The sequence below is a fragment of the Meleagris gallopavo genome, chromosome 3 (assembly GCF_000146605.3).
Source record: "Meleagris gallopavo isolate NT-WF06-2002-E0010 breed Aviagen turkey brand Nicholas breeding stock chromosome 3, Turkey_5.1, whole genome shotgun sequence".
In the NCBI taxonomy this organism is placed as follows: Eukaryota; Metazoa; Chordata; class Aves; order Galliformes; family Phasianidae; genus Meleagris; species Meleagris gallopavo.
The window spans coordinates 82,327,218-82,347,358 of NC_015013.2; positions in this window are offsets into that span (position 1 = coordinate 82,327,218).

Sequence of the window (20,141 nt, forward strand, 5' to 3'; positions counted from 1 at the left end):
GTGGGTGGGTGGGTGGGTGGGTGTGTGTGTGTGTGTGTGAGCTCTGCGGCTTACACGCTGTGCGTAACAACAAATATATAAAACAGAGAATGGAAATGTATTTAAAAGCAATGTTATGTGCGTAGCGGTGTTCCATAGACAGCTCATCTACTTGCTTTGTTACCGAAGAATATAAATGTTTACACGCGTATGTATGCTTATGTATCTCAACTACAAACGTTGTCGTTGTTCACACATCAACAATGTATATTTTTACAGAAACAGAGGATAAACACGTGGGAAAATGTATAAGTACACAGATTGTATACGTAGAATATTATGTATAGTTTTACACAAATAGAATCACACCGAGAGATGTAGAGAATGTTCTGAAATGTTTCTGATATATTTTGCAATTGCATACAGTGTCTTATGTATGTATGCTTATGCGTGTATGCTCTGTATGTGCGTTATGTTCCATCTATAAAGCGGTGTCTATAATGCTATATAGGTGAATATACATAAGACACAAATATTGTGTATGAAAGTACATATAGATCTATAGATGTTGCTCACTGGGTGCACGCTTGAGTGCTTGGTAACCAATGTATTCTGTACTGGGCTTTAAAAGATGCAGCCTCTCATGCAGGCCCAGGGCTGATAGTGCATTCTTAGGCAGCACAGCTCATTCTGTACGTGTGGGATGATCTGCTCGCATGTTACAGTGCACGTGCCCTGCGCTGTGGCATACCCATCTGCACACACAGATTTCCCTATGGTGTGACAATGGGAACGGCTTTTCTGCTGCAACCAAGGGGTGAACTGAGAGTGGACAAAAACTGAAATTAAAATGAGAGGACTGAGTGCCCCTCCCTGCTTCCCACCCTGCCAGTGCCCTTCCTTGTGGGAGATAAAACTGCTACCTCAGATTGCTGGCTATTTTTTATGTAGGGGGGGATATCGCTAAGCCACGAGAGTGCTGAGAGCTGCAAAATTATTTTGGGTGAGTGTCCTGTGATTGAGCAACCTCTGCCTCCACGAAGCAAGATGGTTGCAATCGTGCACTACAGGTGATGCTGCTGTCCATCTGCAGGGGCTGATCCAGTGGGGGGTGAGGACACCTCCATGCAGGGTGACCAGCTCGGTGTCAGTGCCCTCATCCCGCCCACTGCACCCGGATGGATGAGTTCAGACAGGCAGATCTATGCCACTGACAACACCTTCATCCTTTTCAGGGAGCACTGAAGGTTGGGTTCAGTCTGGAAGGGATGTGGAGGGCAATGGATGCTAGGGAAGACAGACACATGGACTGCTTTGTCCCATCTCATTTAAAAGCCATCGTGGTGTGAGGGCAATAACCTGTAACAGGTAACTCAGGCACTGCAACTCTGCCTTTGGTCCTCTGCAGGATGTTGGTGTGCAGAGGTTAGCATCCTCCTCCTGGCTGCAGTGCAGCATCTCTTGCAGGGGCCTTTTCAGTGTGTTCATAGCTGCTGGGGTTATTGGCTCTGCAGAAATACATATGCATGCAGACAGCACAGTGACCACGTGTCCATGTGCACTTGCACAGATATCACAGAATCATGCAGAATCACAACACGGCTGAGGTTGGCAGGGACCTCAGGGTCCATATGACCCACCATTTGCTCAAGCAGGGCCACACAGAGCGAGGGGCCATGGTCACATTCAGGCAGCTTTTGGAGCTCTCCAGGGAGGAGAGCCCACAGCCTCTGGGTAACCTGTGTCAGTACTCCATCACCTGCTCCATCTTTGGAAGAACCTCCTGTGTTCCAGTTTGTGCCCAGTACTTCCTGTCTGGGCACAGAGCATCACTGCTAAGGGCCTGGCTCTGTACTGTGAGCACTCTCCCTTCAGATATTCGTGCACATTTATGAGATCTCTCTGAGTCTTCTTTTCTCCAGACCAAACAGCCCTGGGTCCCTCACCCTGTCCTCGTAGGCGAGGCTCTCCAAAAGCAGCTTCTCCAAAAGCATCAAAGAGGTCTCTTATACCTCCTCCTAGAGATCGTGTCCCCCCAGCCTTGAAGTCCCTCCCAGTTGTTGCTTATTATACTTTATACATATGGCTGCACAACCTGGGGGCACCTGGTGTGGGGCTGCCTGGGGTGGCACCTTGACTCGGCCCTGTGCATACACTGTGTGTCAATGCCTGTAAACACCACAGGGCCAAGCTAACAGCAAGACATCAGCTCTGAGGGTGCAGGATGTTGCGTCAGGGCGGCGTGTGACAAAACCCAGTAGCAGTGTTTCACAGAAGTGCAGCAGGTGCCTCCCTGTTGGTTGTGACTCACTCGGGTTCATACAGGTGAGGGGGCTCAGAGTGAATTGTTGGTGTGGTAACTGTGTGGTGAAGGAAAGCCAGGAATTCTCCTTCAGAGCAAACACTGGGCAGACATGTGAAGTGTTGGGTTAGGAAGAATGAGAGACTTGTGGCTTACAGCTGAGAGCATGTGTTATAGGATCCTGCCCACACCACAGGCTGAGGCTTCTTCCACCAGTCGATGGAAAAGGTGAGGAATCCATGTGCTGCCTGCCTAGGTGGGCAGCACGCAGGTGCAGCAGTAACACCCATGTTGCCTATCAGCACATGCACTTCTCATCTTTAAAGCATTACTCAGTGGGAATTAATCCTCATACCAGGCAGGCGAGTCTTACCACACATCACTCTGCAAAGAAAAAAGAGTAAACGATGTGATGAAGGCCCATCAAAGGGTGAGTGAGGTCACAGCTGCAATGAAGTCTCTGCAGTTCCTGCCTGCCTGTCCCGTGAGCATTGCACTGTGTGTACTCATCAGGTAGGCAGCTGGCAGCTCCGGCAGTGCCGGATCAGAGCTGGTTTTCCCTGGGCAGTCACTGGGTGCATCCTCTGAGGCTCACAAGGCCTGGTGGTAAGAGACTCCCTAGCTGAGGGTGCTGGAAGGCTGAGGGAATTGGCTTCCAGCAGGATATGGGTGCAAAATGTTTCCTTTGTCACTTTTGGGTTGGAGATTTCCGCTCTCTGAATGGAGGCTTGATGGTGGTTTTGGGGGTGATAGGGCTGTTTGTGTGGATCCCTAGCAAGGACTAGGTTGGACATTAGGAAATATTTCTTCTTGGAAAGAGTGGTGAGGCAGTGGAGTCCCTGGAGGCATTCAAGAACCATGTGGATGTGGCACTGAAGCACGTGGTTCAGTGGGCACGTTGGTGATGGGCTGATGGTTGGACTAGGTGATCTTAGTAGTCTTTTCTAACCATAATGATTCTATGATTCTAAGTCTCAGGCTAAGGAATTGGCCCCAAGGACAGCTTTGTTCTCACCAGCTGCGGCCTAAACTGGGGCAGTGTTCATCATCTCACACTTCTCTGCTTGATGGGAGCACAGAGAGTGGTGAACAGTACAGTGTCCTGGGCAAACACCTGCAAGCAGCTGTGAAAACTCCAAAGTAAGCAATATTCAGGAAAAACAAAACAAAACAAAACAAAACAAAACAAAAACAAAAAAAAAAAACAAACCAAAGCCCTTGACTTACATCTGTTGAAAGAAGCATACTCTGAAACACAGGGTGATGTGGTTAGGACAGATAACACAGAGCAGAAGGCTGTGGCAGAACTGGCAGTTCCCTGTGCAGCAGGACAAGGAGCAGTGTGCTGCCTGCAGCCAGCCAGCAGCAGAACAATGTCAGCACACTGGCTGCAGTGAGGTACAGCCCCAAGGGCACGTGCCTTGCAGGAGGAATTAGAAGGATATCCAGGAATTCTTTCTTGCTCGTAGTAAGTCAGGCACAGTTTAGTTGATGGCAGTCCTGGACATTTGATTACATAGAAAATATATGTTCTCCATGTCAAAGGGTGTCTCCACCTCCTGCCCACTGTGTCCAGCCCAGGAGTTTATAGCCAGGAACTGTTAGTTCTCTGACATTTAGTTCCACAAGGGAGAAGAGCAGAAGCAGAACACTGAGATGGCAAATGGCCAGCAGTGCTTGCACAGTGCCTGGGTGATGGTCCTGCATGAAGCAGATTTCTCTGCGGGACATCAGAGCACCAAAGCCTGTGATGTTTGGCTGCTGGGGCTGCACCACAACCACTGTGGGAGCAAAGAGCATCCAAAGGCACTGAGCTCCTAGGGTGATGCACTCTGTGCACCTGCAAAAAGCAAGTCATCAGTGAGGTTGGTTTGGGCTAGATTTGTAGTGTGGATAATGGCTGACTTCCTAACCAGAGATCTCCTATAATTACCCAGGGGACATCACACAGTGACCATACCCTTCATCTCTTCTGTCCTTGTGGCACATCACAGCTGTAGCTCTGAAATGGTTCTGAGCATTTTTATTGGCACCATGGTGTCTTCTGTGGATTCTGGGATTGATGTTTGGTGGCCCTCTGTGCATTGCTGCCTGATTGCCTGCAGACTCAGGGGATCTAGCTTTGTGCCCCTCCTTGATGCTCCTCCTTTTGCCCACTGCTCTATTTCTCAGGATGCCTGTGAAGGGAGGTGGTTAACACTGGGTACTCAGTTTTGCAACCTGTGAGCATTTAATTTTCCTGCCTCCTAAAACCTTCAGAAACAGAAGGATAGTACTGTTCAAGGATAAAGCCTGCTGCTGAGGATGGACAGACAGCCTCTTACAGTTTTACAGGGAAGGTGAGGACACAGATGAGGGAACAGAGTGTTAAATTTCAACTCTTGTTTCCCCGGCAGCCTGAAGAAAGCAGCTGTTTCCATTGCGTGAAGGCAGGGCAGTTTCCAAAGGTGGCCCAGACAAGGTCTGGGAAGGTGCCAGGGACTGCAGCCCTGCCCACTGGGGGAAGCAGCCTGGGAAGTTGCTCCTTGCAAGATTTAACCATGCCCCTTTGTTGTTCCTCTTTCTTCTTACATGTTTCTAACATAAAGGTTAACACAGAACCAGCTGCTTTAGAAGACAGCTCATTTTTGCTATAGAAGACAGCTCTGTGCTGCATTAGCAGTTACTTTCCACAAAAGCCAAAGCCTGACCACTTGGTCTCCATGAAGAACCCACAAGAGTATCTCGAGATGTTCACCTCCAGGTCTGTGGCAGGCTCCAGCCTGGATTGCTCTGTATTTTGCTTACTTAAACATGATCTCAGCGGCATCAGCAAGATGTAGTAAGCTACACTTACACTTACATCACTGCCTGATGGGAAAACTATACCAAGCTGCACGGGGATGACTGGCTCTGGTGGGTGGCCAGCAATCTGTGCAGCCACAGGAGCAGACTGCAATGGGCAGTGGGACAATTTGCCCTGTAAAAGCTCCCATGAGCAGAGGAGCATTGTTATTAGAGATTTCCGATTCTGGCTGTTGGTAGGTTACACAATTTTTCCTAAACACAGCCTGTCCAGCTGCATTCCTGAAGCACGCATTCTTTGCCTGCCTAGCTCACCCAGAGCGTGGCCAGGAATAGCGCTGCAGCTCTGCATGGGACCTCTCCCAAATACATCTCTAATTGAATAGGGCTACTTGGCCCACGCGCTTGAACTCAGACCAGGAGAGGAAGAATTGTAATTACTGATCTTTTTTGCTGCTTTTTATCCGTTGCCATCTATTCTTTATTCTTCACATTTAAGACTTATATTCTTCCACTATTTCAGCCTCATTTTGTTTCTTGAGCATCTGACAGATGCTGTGCAAGTACCACTGCCCTCTATTGGGCCGTGAGCAGGGACAGCAGAGCAGCCTTCTTGGTTTCATGCAGTTAAGGCCTGTTGCTGTGCAGCTGGATGTGCTGATTTCTTTCTCTAAATCGGCACAGCTGAGATTCAGCTGGTGACTTGTAGCCACAAAGAATTCTTGGCTGGAAGGGCCATTGCCAGCTTTCTGACTTTTATTGTAAATCTGGTGGTAGCTGGCTTACTTTTGGTAGCCCTACTTTCTGGAGCATAGTTTTGGGGTGAGACACTCAGCTTTCAGTTTAAACCCAGGATGCATGTTTGCAGCCCTGACAATTGCAGGGAGAAGCTGTGAGGTGTGTCCTGCATGTGAACCCATGGTTCAAAAGGCAAACACGTAATCTTTGGTTAAGAAGATGTTCAAATATATATGTAAATATTAAGTTGTAGTATTTGACTAATTGGCACTGGCAATTGTATGGAAAGATGCTGTTGTGCCAGGCCTTTTTGTTATGGAGAAGCTCCCCATCATGTTATGATCCAGGTCTGCAGAGATCTAAGAGTCCTGGGCCAGGTGGCAAGTTCTTCCCTTTGCTCCCAGGAGGTGCTGAGCAGGCACAGATGTACTAACCACCTTTCCCTTGCCTTGCATATCACTGCTCACAGGCAACCTTAATGCCAGGGCTTTAAATCTAAATCCGTACAAGTAAGACATTTTTATAATATTTTTTCTGTTTCAATGATGAAAAAGAGATGTTTTCTGATCAGTCCTACTGCTGAAAACCACTGTGCCTCTGAGCTTTTCCCTTCCAGTAGATAACATCAAGACATGTCTTAGGAGCTTTGGCTTCACCCCATCAGGCTTGGTGTAGCTCCAGCAGAGGCAAAGATTCTATGGCCCAGAAATCACAGTTTTTAATTCTCCTTTTGTGCTTCTCTTTGCTGTGTGCAGACATAATCACAGTGGTCAGTTCTCCCTTTCAACTTCCCCCTTGCTGCCTTGTGATGTTTACATGGTGCGTAGCATTCTGCAAGCTTCAGATAAACAAATAAAAACCAGTGTTGGTTTGCTTTAGAAGAGTAACCCGTGGAGTCAGCAGCCGTCCACTGGTTGTAACCTTTAACTCTCTCACCAAGAAGTGACTTTATAGAGGAAACAAATAGAGTATCAACTTAAGGTTTCTATGTGTCACACTGTTTTCACATGAAAGCATTAACAAAATAAAGGCAGCACGGGAATGAAGCAATAAAGCATCTGGGCTTTCTTGGAGAGCAGTGAAGTAGAGCTTGCCTGATTTTTCCAGGAAGCAAGTGGATTTGCAGAGAAAGTGCCAAGGAGTCACAGCAGCATCCCTTGTCATTACAAGGAGGGGAATTTCAGCACACGCTGTGCCGAAATGATGATGTGCAGCTACTACATCTGTAGGCTCTTTTGTCTTTTTCCAGGCAGTGGGAGCCCAGCCCTTGGAAGATTCTGTACAAAGTGAAGAAGCCCAGAGGCAGCCCAAGAGCGATACTCTCTAAGGTGTTTTCCATCAGTCTACAGGTGGTGGCTACACGGACAGGGGATAACGCTGGTAACTGCATCAGGATGAATGAAGTCAGAGGGAGTATAAGTCCATTTTTATTTGATTATAGTTTCCTCTTCTTTTCGTTCTTAGTTGGCAAAGAGGCAATCTTCTTCTTGTAAAGCGAAAGGATGACCTAAGCAATACAAGACCTATCTTTAAAAACATATACCAAGTGTCTTGATGTTTGTTTTAAAGTATATTTAAACTTTGCAAGAAAAAAAAAAAAACACAAAACAACTTTCTGCTTTGATGGTCTTTTCATCAAAAGACAAGCCATCTATGAAGTCCTAACTGAAGCTAATACTGTAATTACACAACCACAACTTTGTGCTGAGCTCATCTTAAATCTTGGCTAATGGGCAGAAGTATTTCTTGGACACTGTCATGGGTTACTTTCCCAGAGGTAGAAGTACAAACCATTCCTCAAAGTCACAGAATCATAGAATCATAAAATTGTTTGAGCTGGGAAAGACAGTTAAAGACCATCTAGTCCAGCTCCCCAGCAATGAACAGGGACACCTACAGCTAGATCAGCTGCTCACAGCCCCGTCCAGCCTGACCTTGAAGTCTTCAGAGATGGGGCATCCACCATATCTCTGGGCAACCTGTGCCAGTGCTTCACTACCCTGATCATTAAAACTTTTTTCCTTATATCCAATCTAAATCTCCCTTCTTTTAGTGTGAAACCATTTCTCCTTGTCTGTCACAACAGACACTGCTATGGAGTCTGTTCCCTTCTTTCTTAAAACCCCCCTATCAGGTCTTCCTGGAGCTTTCTCTAGGCTCATAGAAGTGTTCCATTCCTTGGATCATTTTTGTGGCCCTCCTCTGGGCATGCGCCAACAGGTCCACATCTCTTCTGTACTGAGGACTCCTATCTGGACACAGTACTCCAGGTGAGGTCACTGGCACTACTCATCACTGATCTCCATCCAGACACTGGGTAACTTAGTCACAAAAAGGCCCCTTCATACTTTGGAAGGGATTCAGGTGGGATCATAATTCAGAAAGAACTCAAGCAGGCCACCTGAGTGGTTGGAACATGTTTTGGGTTTTTATTTTTTTGCAAGAGCTTGCCAAGATTAGTCTCTAAGCTCTGCAGAAGCAGTTAGGTGCTCTACTCAGCCACTGCAAATCAATCCTAAAGGGGAAAAAAATTTATCTGTCATCCCACATTGGCGCACAGTAAGATATGCGAGCTGCTGCACTGGTTGTCTTTTGAAGAAAGCTTTTAAATTGGAGGAAGAAAGAGGAAAAAACATAAAATCATCAGCTCCAAAGCCTTCCTATCATTGAAATTGGAAGCCTCCTTATCTCCTGGTGTGGTTTCACTGTAGCTGTGAGCTTGTGGGAATGGATGATGCCACAAGAACAGTTGATCCCATTTATCCAATTTCCACCCTTCCTGACACTGGAGTTTGTGTGGGATTACATTCAAATGCGTTTCTCAAGAAAAGTCAACTGGGGATACCACTCAACTCCCTTATCTCTACTGATCTCCAAAGCCATCCCCATCTCTTATGTAGATATGGACAGAGATGCTCAGTGCATCTCAGGGCATCTTCCCTGTTTGATCAGGCTGAATGATGATCAGCTGTTCCAGCAGCAGAAGTTGGTGTAAAAATGGAATTGCTGAAAGATTTGTAGGCTGTGGAGAGGGGACAAAATGGAAAGCACAGATGGAAATAATTCCCAGAGAGGAGGGGTGGGGTGGGGGCTCAGCAGTGCTTCCTATCAATCTTCCTTTACTGGGGTGCATGGGGTCTGCGAGAATGTGCTTTTTCTTAGGGACATTGGGAAGAGGCTTCAGGCTTTAGGTGATGCTAGTTATAGCATGAATTCATGGGCAATTGCATGCTGTCAGAAAGACCACAGTTCCGTATAGATAGGGGAACACATTTTCTCTCCCTCAGAGGCTGAAGTACTGAGAGCAAAGCATTACTGATCTGATCTGACTAAGCTGACATAATAGGTTTCAAGTCGATAAGTCACAGCCAGGCAGTAATTGCAGTAACATGGACTTAATGGTGAAGACAGGGATTGCTGCAGGTATGTTGCAGATGCAGAGGGTGTTGTCCCTTCCTTTGCTCCTCACCATGTAGAAATCCATTTTATAATTGACAGTTATAGCTTGACTGGCACTGCAGACCCGAACCAACAGATGAAATGAAACCTGATAGCTCCTCCCTGCTATTTAAAATAATATTCCAAAAATATCCCCCTGTTCCCCAGGCATGGAAAGCACAAAGGGCAGAGCAGGACATGGTCTCCCAAATGCAGTCACTCCATCCCTTTTTCCCCCAGCTGTAGCCTGGTCATCCTCTGACTGTCCATACAATGTAGAAATGTTTCTATCTTTAACTGAGGAAAGGAAAAGGGGATATTCTCTCATGGCTTGCAAAAGGGCTGACTGCAATGTTTCCAGCAGGAAAAGGTTAAAATTAGCTTTATGGTGCATTTTATGGAGTGTCTGCTTTCTAGTGAAATTCTGGGTTTAGAAGTGTTACTTTGCTGTCATGTTGATACTACCTCAGGGTGCCCAAGAAGGCAGTGTTTTTGTTGCTCTGCTTTTCTGTCCTTTTCGGTGGGTCTTCTGAGGTGTACCAGCATTAGCTGCTCTCATAGCACAAAGTTCTCCTTTGTTAGGGAGGTTTAGTCTTTACCAGTGAAATGGCTCAACCAGTTGGCAACATAATGGATTAACTACAGGTTTTATAAAGCTTAACACATACAAAAGTCAGCTTCTCCACATGTAAACCTAATTTTCTACCTAACTGTATGCAGGATTTAATTTACTTTATCCTCTACAGTCTAGCAGCAGTCAGTCTGTTAGCAAGCTGGCTTTTTAACCCTTAGAAAATGCAACACAGAGCTTATGCACAAGGTCATGGCTGAGAGAAACTAACCTGATGTAAAGGACGTTCAGAACAGCACAAAAATGAGTCCTCACATAAAAGCTTTAAGTGGTGCAGTGTTATTCCTGCAGTCAAACTGACACAGTGTAATTCAGACCATTCATCTCATTTGTAGACTGACAGAGAAGGATGAAAATGAAAACTGGCAGATACCGGTTCAGCCCAGAATTTAGTTCTTGGAATAAATTTCAAAACGAAAGCCTGGTTCTGAATGTAGGAGCCCATCCAATGAATGGTTTATTCCCCTCTGCTGGGAAATCATAAAAGACATCATTTTTACCAGTGATAAAAGCTGATATCTATTCTCAGAAAACTTTATTGTGAACTTCAGAGTCATCATGTTATGTACAGTGTTCATCTCCCTGGCATGTTGGACCAAAAAAACTTCAATCCATAATATTCTGGTAATTCGCTGTAATTTGTGTGTTATGCCATCTGGCCCCAAAAGTTGTTATACAATGCACAGGATGATTTATTCCCTAGCATATGCAGTAACAGCATGTGTTAGTGCTGCATGTGGGACCAGAACTGCCCCCAGCTCGAGCAAACTACAGCATTATCCCCAGCACACAAGTGTGTATCCACAGGGACAGCATTTGGAGTACAGAGGAAGCCTGCTGTCTCCCATTAAATGCTTCAGCCAGCTTTCTTTTTCTGCCATCTAAAATGCCCTGCAGATCTAAGGGTAGAATTTAGATCTCAAAACTAGAGAGCTTCCACTGTAGCACAAGCAATATCCTAAAATAGAAGAATGAAAAACCAGAAATGTTGTTTTCCTCTTGCAGAAGTTTTTCAGGAAGCTAGCAGTGAGAGACCACTGAAATGGCTCTCTCCCAGATTGCCTCTCCTGATCTCCATCACTCAAAAGATCTCTCATCCTAAGGTCCAGAGGGACCTTGATATTGTGCCTATGGCTCTGGTATTACCAGAAACCACCTTAAGGTAACTGAGCTCAGGGCTTGGTCTTTGTGAATCGGTTTTAGGGAAGCTGACAGCTACAAATCCCCATGTTTTTGTTCTGCTGAAAACAGCCTGAAGATCTAAATTTAACGGTTGATTTCACAATACTCATTTTTCACTTTAAGTAAAATCACTCTTGAAAAATAGCACATAAGAGGAATATATTCTCCGGATGCCCAAAAAGCAAACCAAAAAAAGCAAACAGGACAAATATATCCTCTTTCACAGCTTAGGTTGCTTCTGATGGAATAGATTTCTACTTGAGATCCTGGGGTGAATTCTGTGAATAAAGATGTCAGTTACAGAGCACAGTTCCTGACCCCATTTAGGAGGGAGATACAGCACGTATCTCAGTGTTCTGGTCAAGGAAAACAATGCCTGCAGATCAAATCTGAGACGTGAATGTTTTTTTTCACGTTAGTGAGACAGAAGATTTTTCCAGAATAAGAAAGACTTCTTCGTGCACAGTTATTCTGATAAATTTCCCCATGTAGACAAGTAATCACTATCACTTACCCCACGCTCACATAACTACAGTGTAATGAGGCCATAAAGTGGATGTAAATATAATTTGTACTTCAGGAATGGCATAAATCACCCTCACATTATGAGGCAATTTATTGTAAATGAGAGTGAGGCCTCCCAAGGGAAAATCTGTTCCAAAGAGTGACAAATGGCATCTTCTACACATTGCTTCCAGATATTTGAAACAAGGTCTGCTTTCACATAAGCCAGTGTGGATACAGAGGATGCCTCTTGCTCCTCCTTATGCCTTCTCAGCAGCCCAGCCCAGGCACCACAGACACAGCTAGCAAATTTATTGGAGAGCATAAGATGTGCATGTGTCCTTGGAAGCACAATTTTTATTTGGGAACATCTAGAAAAGCGCTGGAATTTAGCCTGGCCCTTGAGTGCCAGCGGATTTTGTCAGTCTGGTATTTAGGAAAAAAATCATTGCACTTAGAAACTGAACATAGCAGAGAAGAGACACCAAGAGGAATTGCACAGAGGCTTCAATAATACATTGTGCCATGTCACAGCCTCCTAGAACAGGAGATGTGCACCCATTGTGGCTCAGGACTTGCCTTTCGCCATGTCCTGATGGTCCAGGGGATGACAGAGATGTCCCCTGTCTCTGTGCAGATGTATGACTGCATGGACACCTCCGAGGAGCGGGTTTGAAAATGGCGACTGTGGGCATAGGCACGGCCCAAACCACCCTCCTGGGTCTGGTCTCAATCTCCCCCACCTGAAGTCCTCAGAGTGCCATCCAGGCCATAAGAGAGAGACCTTTCCCACGACGGTAGGATGCTTAAGACCGCAGGGCACATCCATGGAGGTGACACTTGTGGCCCACCGCCTCTCTTGAGTATTCTCTCCTAGGGAAGCTTCTCATTATTCACGAGTAGAGCTGCTGGCAGGAGGGCTGGCTCTGCAGTGGCAGTGTGGATGTGGCAAGCAGCTGGGTGCGGCTGAATGAGCTGCAGTAATAGCAGAAGAATGCAACGTGCCTCCTGGGCTGCAAGGCAGCCTGTGAGCAGGCTTGCCCTTGCCTGGCTCCCCTGTCATATGATGGATGAGCAGGTGGTGTGGCATGTTGCTTTTCACTCATTGTCAGGGCTTGTTTTGAGAAGCGGTGTGCTGCTGTTGAGCATGATGTGTTCTCAGGTGTCCAGCCGGAAAATCAATAGAGCTCTGCCTGGGCCACCAGCTCTTGTTCCCTGATCACAGCCATCTCCTTGGGGGAGGCAGGGATTGACAAACTTCACTGGGAGGAGCTGAAGCAGGGCTGAGCATTTGCTCTGTGGTCAGGTTTGTGCAACTGTCCCACCAGCAGTCCCACCCCATGTAGTTTTGCTCCATCTCGCTTCCTCTCTCTTCTGCCTCAGGTAGGAGCCTGGTCTTCAGGATGTAAATAGTAATAAAAGCAACTCTTTTCATATCAGTCCTGAACCTCAAACTTACCAATCTCCTGGACGTTTGGTTCAGAGCAGACTGCAGCTTCTCTAGTCTGCCTCGTGTCTGCCTTGATTCAGTGCCAACCTCCTAGTCCTTCCTAGGCTCACTTCTGGAAAACATTGGGCTTGAATCTGCCTTGCCATATTCACATTTACTTCAGATGGGAAGACCTTTCTGCCTTGGGTCCCAGCACTTTCCGGGAGACAAATATTCCCCATTACAATAGACTTTATGTCTGCCTTGGAAAACCTATGGTCTCAGAGCTGAGCTCCAGCCACTTAAAGCCACAAGCTGTTTGTGAAGGACCTGTGAGTCTGGAGAAATTTGATGGTGAAGCTGTTATTTTGGGTGTTCTTCAGACACTGTTGCCTACTCGTTGTGCCCAAACTAGAATTTAATTCATCTGTATGGTTTGAGGTGAGGCTGTTGATGAAAATTAAGAAAACACAGCATCTTATGAGAGACCCCTCATGGTACTGGAAGTGGTTTTGTTTACGAAGGTCTACTTGTCCGATGAATTTGTTAGTTTAGCATCAGTTTAACATCAGTGAGGCTTTGTTGGCTTGTACACTCAGAGGATTTGGTTCCAGCCCCCAGTCTGTATGGTTTTATAGCAGATAATGAATGTAACGTGTTGTGCTTGGTTTTCCTCCCCTTTTCTGAAGCTGCAGTGCTACTGACCTGAAAATGCTTTCCCACTATGGAACTTTCAATTAGGACACAAATCCTTTTTAAGATGCTGAATGCCACACGTTGCCTTCTCTCTGTGGGAACAGCTCCACTGTACCAAGAGGAGGTGTCGTCTTGACAGGATAGTGATTCCTTGTGGCACTGACTCATACATGGTACGTATGCACTCATTTTCACATCTTCCTCCTGATCCTGTTTTAGGCTGCATTTCCATTACTCCTCCACCCTGGGGGAGGTATCCTCAGCCAGCACAGATCTAACCCGGAAACCACAAAGGCTGAAAAGATCTTTCATAGCAGTAATGATACTGTGTTCCTCTCCTCTGCAGCTGCATTTTGAAAACAAAAGACCAAGAGGCAAAGTTGCCTCCCACAAGCAGAACTTGCAGCTCTGCAGTCATCGGGGACTCATGCAAATAGACTTAACGCAGATGCCAGGGAATATGCTTCCTACTGACACCAGCGAACAACCACCAAAACTATTACCTAATCTAGGGTGAGAACAATGTCTATTTTTGCATATTTAGCAAGGATAGGCTTAGACATGAGATGAGAATTTAGCTTCGACCGAATTTTATTTGCAGCATTTGTAATAAGCTGATTGGGTCAATCTATTAATAATCTATATATATAGATACATAGTACAGTAGATAGTAATAATCTATAGATTACTAATAGATAGCAATCTATCTGTCACTTCTCTGAAAGAGTGGTCAGGCACTGGAATGGGCGGCCCAGGGAGCTGGTGGAGTCACCAACCCTGGAGGTGTTCAAGGAACGTTTGGATGTTGTGTTGAGGTTTAGTGAGAACTATTGGTGATCAGTGGATGGTTGGACTGGGTGATCCTGTGGGTCTTTTCCAACCTTGGTGATTTTATGATTCTATGGTAAAAAAAAAACAACAGGGAATATCTGCAAAATAAGGTGGCTCATGCATTTCCACTTGGTTGCAACTCTGTAGATACTCACATCTATGCACATATTCTAGCTGCATGAAAGATTTCTTATCAAAAAGATCGGAAGACATGTTGAAGCACAACCAGTAGTTCAGATGAGACCATTATTTCAAATGAAATGTAGATGAGTTGAAGTCTGTGCACTGATGAATTCTTTTTACTACAATGTTTTGCTAGGCCAGGTTTATTTGTGTACTTCTGGGCTAAGTGCTAGTACAGATAGTACTTTTGAACTGGCAAACAGTAGGTGATTGACATAAGACAGAAGGCCTGATTTCATCAAGGCTTTGGTATGCCACTTGCTGGAAAATCTATTCTGATAAGTGCCATCCAGTGTTATTAAATGTGGCACTGGAAGGTAAACTAAGTCCCTGCCAAGGAACTGCCATTGTGAACTTGTTTGCTCTCTGTTCATACAGACAGGCCTGATGTTAGTCGTTAATGGGAAAAGGTCAGTGGGACTAGGAAAGGCTTGGCTATATCTGGCTTTAGGTTCTGAAATCCCCAGCCACATAGCAGTAGTGTAATTCTGTAAGCTTAGTATGTAGAAGTCCAGCTCTTCCTTCTCTTGGACAAATTCAAGAGCATGAACTGGAAGTAAAATATGACCTAAAACTGTGTGGTATTTCACATGCACTTGATGTTTCAGTACCCCATGTGAGAAGTAGGACGGTAGAGAATCAAGTGGATGTCCGCATGAGCTGCTTCTGAGCACCTGACACCCTTCCCCTCTATCCAAGGCTGTCTGAAATGCCTATGGAAAGCTCTTCCAAGAATTCCTTAATACTGTATTTCAGATGTCGTGCTATTTGTTTTCTTCTTCACCTGCTAGGAGTTCACCGCCTTAGCTGCCCAGGGCTTGTTAATCTTCTCTGGATCAGTATGCACTGCTTGGATTTCTGTTGCCGCCTCTGTGTGACCTGTCCTCTGCTTGCCAGACACTTGCAGGCTCACATGGGGCACCCACACTCAGATGAAGACACTGGAATGGGTTATTTCTTCTGAGTTGATCAGTATCGCACCTGCACCACCCTAAAATAAGGGCATCATATCAAATAGCACTTGATGCTCCTGAATGCATTTGTCTTCTCGAACTTATGAGGTAGGGAAGAGATATTTTCTCTCCGGTGTGGAAAGGAAACAGAAGAACTGAGACGCCAACGCCCACATCTACAAAGGTATTTAAGCTCTCTCTGGGATCTGAGCATCGTGGCCAAGTGGTTTGTTGATAGTCACACACAGGCTGGGACAGCAGGTGCCTAAAGCCATGCTTTCAAAGTCCTAAGCTACTGCCCTTATTGCAAGGATTGGATTCCTCCAAAACTCCTTTCAGGATCAATTCTAAGAAAGGGCTGACATGCTGGTGCCAGTTCCTCTGATAACTTCCCATGGTGCCCCATGTCCCCAGACATGCTGTGCAGGGTCCTTTACAGGGGTTGCTCTCAGCACCTCGTGGCACCCAGCTCTGCTTGTTCCTGGTGGGTGCTGTGGAGGAAACCACCTGTTGCTGTAAATCTGGTGGCGTTTCCTCATCTCTTCTGCATCCCCTTTCAATTGCTGTAACTACATCTGTGTGACCTGTTCTCCCCTGTTATGTAGGAACTTAGGCAGTCACACGGGGACATGTGGGGTAACTTGTACTCCCCTGACCCTGTAATTATAGAAGGGTCAGTTTATTTCCAGAAAGTATAGTTTACATATGGTTTTCCTTTCATTATTTTGGATGAAGTGACTTGTCAGTTAAAAGGGCTCTGCTTGTTCCCTGCAGCAACAGCAAGTAAATACCTGACCTATTTAGAAAAACATAAAGGAAACAATAGAGACCTGGAGAAATCTTTGGATGCAAGATGCTTATTGAACTGTGTGTGACCCTCTGAAGAGCAACATTAGCTTAAAATATTAGTGCATGTTATTTAGTGACGATAAAAGAATATTAGGGAAAATATACAAGGCTTGAGGTCAAAGGTTCCTGTGCAGTCCATTTCCCATTGAAATCAAATGACCAAAATGAAGAGGTCAGCAGAAGTTTGCTTGAATTTGGATTGAGAGAAAACAAGGAAAGCTTCTTGCTCACTCCTGGGAGTGCTGTTATCAAGAAGATCTCATCATAACAGAACAAGGCCAGGATTTTCAAAACTAGTTGGTTTGCTTGCCTCTCTTGAAATGGGGAGAGCAGAGCAGCTTTTGGGAAGGTGTGAGAAGCCACTAAGCACCATGGAGACCCATGCATATCCTTGAAGTGCTAGCCAATACCTCTAGTGTGCTTTGCAGTATTTGACCCATCTAACGTCAGATCAGACTCCAGGGGATAAATTAGGGAATTTAGACATGGTTAAAGTCTTTGCTTCTGCCATCTTGAGCATCTGTGCTCTGCATCCCTTTTTGTACTGAGGCAGGCACATAATGTCCAAAGAATGGAGATGCCTGATGTAAGTCTTAAGATTTCAGGATACGCTGAACTCACCAATGCAGGTGGTGAGTGCAGAGTCCTCAGGAGTGGTGTTTGGAAGACAAGGTTGAAGGACTCCTGTGGTTCACAAATGCTACTTTGGAACTGGAAAGTTGAGTACTGCCAGTTCCTAGAATCAGCTTAAACTTAACAGAGTGATGGCAGATGCCCAAACATCCTCACAATCCTCTATTTGCAGGCAGTTTTCATCACAGTACAGACAAAATATAATGTTTTTCAAAAGCAACACACCCTGCAGGTCTCTGTCCTCGCCACCAACTGTATGAAATTTAAGCTACCAAAAAAGAAAAAGGGAGGGAGTGAATTCTTACAAATAATGTAATTGGATAACCTTGAAAGTGTCAAAAAATGTGTGAGACTTTGATACATTTTTATCCTCTTAAAATAAAACAGATGCTGAGGGGAGGCTATCATAAGGCGTCTCAGGAAGGCTGGTGCAAAATACTGAAATAGCTAAAATATTTGCTTTTTTTCCAAGAGAAAAGCTAAGAATGGGCTCCCCAGGGCAGTGGGCATGGCCATGAACTGCTGGAGTTCATGGAGTGTTTGTACAATGCTCAGACAATGGCTTGAATTTTGGGTGGTGCTGGGGTGAAGGCAGGAGTTGGACTCGATGATCCTTGTGGGCCCATTCCAATTCATGGTATTTTATGATTTTCAATTAATCTGAATTTTTGAAATAAGGTTTCAGATGACTTCATGGATGCTTTTCACATCCAGGAACACGATGAGAGACTTCTAGCTTACGTGAGACACTGCCTCCAGACAGAAGAGCCATTGCTTAAACAACAGCATTTCTGCTCCCCAAGTGTGACACTACTTGTGTTTGGGATCTTTTTATAAGGCCATTCTTCTCCTGAAGGGTCCATAACTCCATATTTAATCCATTCTTGATTTCAGTGGAAGGCAGCGTACAGAAAAAAATTGTGACGACAGAAGGTGGGGGCTAACTTCAGCTCTATTATTTAGAAAAGGTTTTCCTAACATCGCTAGTCTTTAAAAGAGCATTTATTATTTTTTGGCAACCTCGCTCAGAATCAGACCTCCATTCATTTTATGCCCTTCTGTATTTATCCAGCAGATCATCTGTTCGTGTAAGTTCATCGTTATGTTCATTTAAGAGCACAGTGTTCTGTTACTGTAGGTGTGGTTACTTTGTAAATAGCAGATAGCTGCAGAGGGACTGTACAGAAGCTGCCTTTGGCAGTTCATGAGAGACAGAATTTTTTCAGGCTTTAGAGGATTTGTTTGCAATACCTCTGTGGGGTGGGTAGCATCCTTATTGTAATGGTGTGGCAATAGAGACACAAAAGGAGTGACATATTTTGCTTCTGATCACTCAGGAACTCCCTTCATTTGACTGCCACCTAACTGCTGCTGATGTACACTGAGAAACCAACTCACACGTCCACTAGTAGTGATATAGGAGTAAAGTATGAAATATGGTAAGAAATGGATGTCAGGAGAGTACCAGGCACTGGGATCACAGTCTGTCTCCCTTGGGATCTCCTGAAAACATAACCTAATCCCATGAGCGGATAAAAGGTCAGACAGTGAAGATAATGTGCTCCTGAGCTTCTGGCTCCTTTGACACTTTCCCTGTCTTGGACAAACCTCCTCTCTTTCTCAGCAGTTAACTGAGTACAAATCTCAGTATTCTCCTCCTTATGGCTTATTATGAATTTATTAGGAAAAAATCCAATCCCTTCAGCTATGAAAATCACCCTCTTATGTCTATAAATAGGTTTAACCTCTTAAACTGTGTCAAATGCTGCTGATTCACCAATCTGATCTAGATCTTCAGATATTCTCTGCTCCTGCAGCTCCAGGGCAAGTGACTCATGCTGTCTACAAGTGCAGTATCCCGCTAAGCCTGGCAGAACCATGATTCTGCTGACAGTGCCTGCAGATTTCTACTGAAACCTGGGCAAGGGATTTTCTCCATATCAAGGTGAGCTCGCCAACATGCTGCAGCCCTACAAGCTGTATTGTATTTACATGAAAATCCATGTATTTGCACTAGTCCAGCCACAGATCAGCAGAGGAAAAATGTCTTATAGAATCAAAGAAATATGATAAAGGCAAAGCCCAATTGATACATGTAATCACCTCCCCAGCTGCATTTCCCTAGCAAGCCTAACAAGGTTTGTCTGTCCTGCCTATCACCTTATTTTTGAAATTGCCTTGGAAATCTGAAAGAGAAATGCTGAAGTATTTTCTAAGTGGTTTTTATAGTTTGTATCTGATAATCAAAGAGCCTTAACTGGCTGTGTTCCTTCCTTGCTCTGTAAAGCAGAAAAAAATCACATTCTCAGGTTGTTTTTTTTTTTTTTTTTTCAGTTCCTAGAGCCGTCCCAACCCTTCTGCTATCTTTAGTGGGGAAGGGGAATATCTGGATGTTGAAAAGCAGCAGAAAAAGCTCTTTTCCTATATATGTTTTAGGATGATAGTGTCCTTCCAGCCATGGGGCACCTGGAGACAGAAGAGGATAGCATTAGCTGATGCCTTGCCACCACTTATCCCATGCTTCCTTGGCCTTAGCACTTGTCTGGTCTAATTTGTGTGCTGATCAGTGTGATTGTGTGCTGGTCAGTGTGCCAGGAAGCCACTAGGAAGAGCTAAATTTTATCTCAGGTGTACTTCATTTATCCAGTTTAAGGTGTAAGGTGTTGCTCTTGCCTAATGAATGAGCTGGATGCTCTGAAACTCTGCTGATAACACTCTGAGGATCATCTGCATCCTCTGCTCTGCATCCCTCGTAAAATCTTTAGGGTAAAGACTATTGTGTTTTACACTGCAATCACAAGTAATGGACTCTTGGCTTGGAAACTATGACTAATTGTGCATGTCATTTTTAAAAACATAAGATCAAGCTTGGAAGGTCAAACACAGTTTTGACTTCTCTGTCATTTACATTTCAGTCTGCAGGCAACTCTTCTTTCACTGGGTGTTATTCTGGTGAGGATCCAGAACCCTCTCTGACTGAAGAAGAAACTGACTACTTTTACTGACATT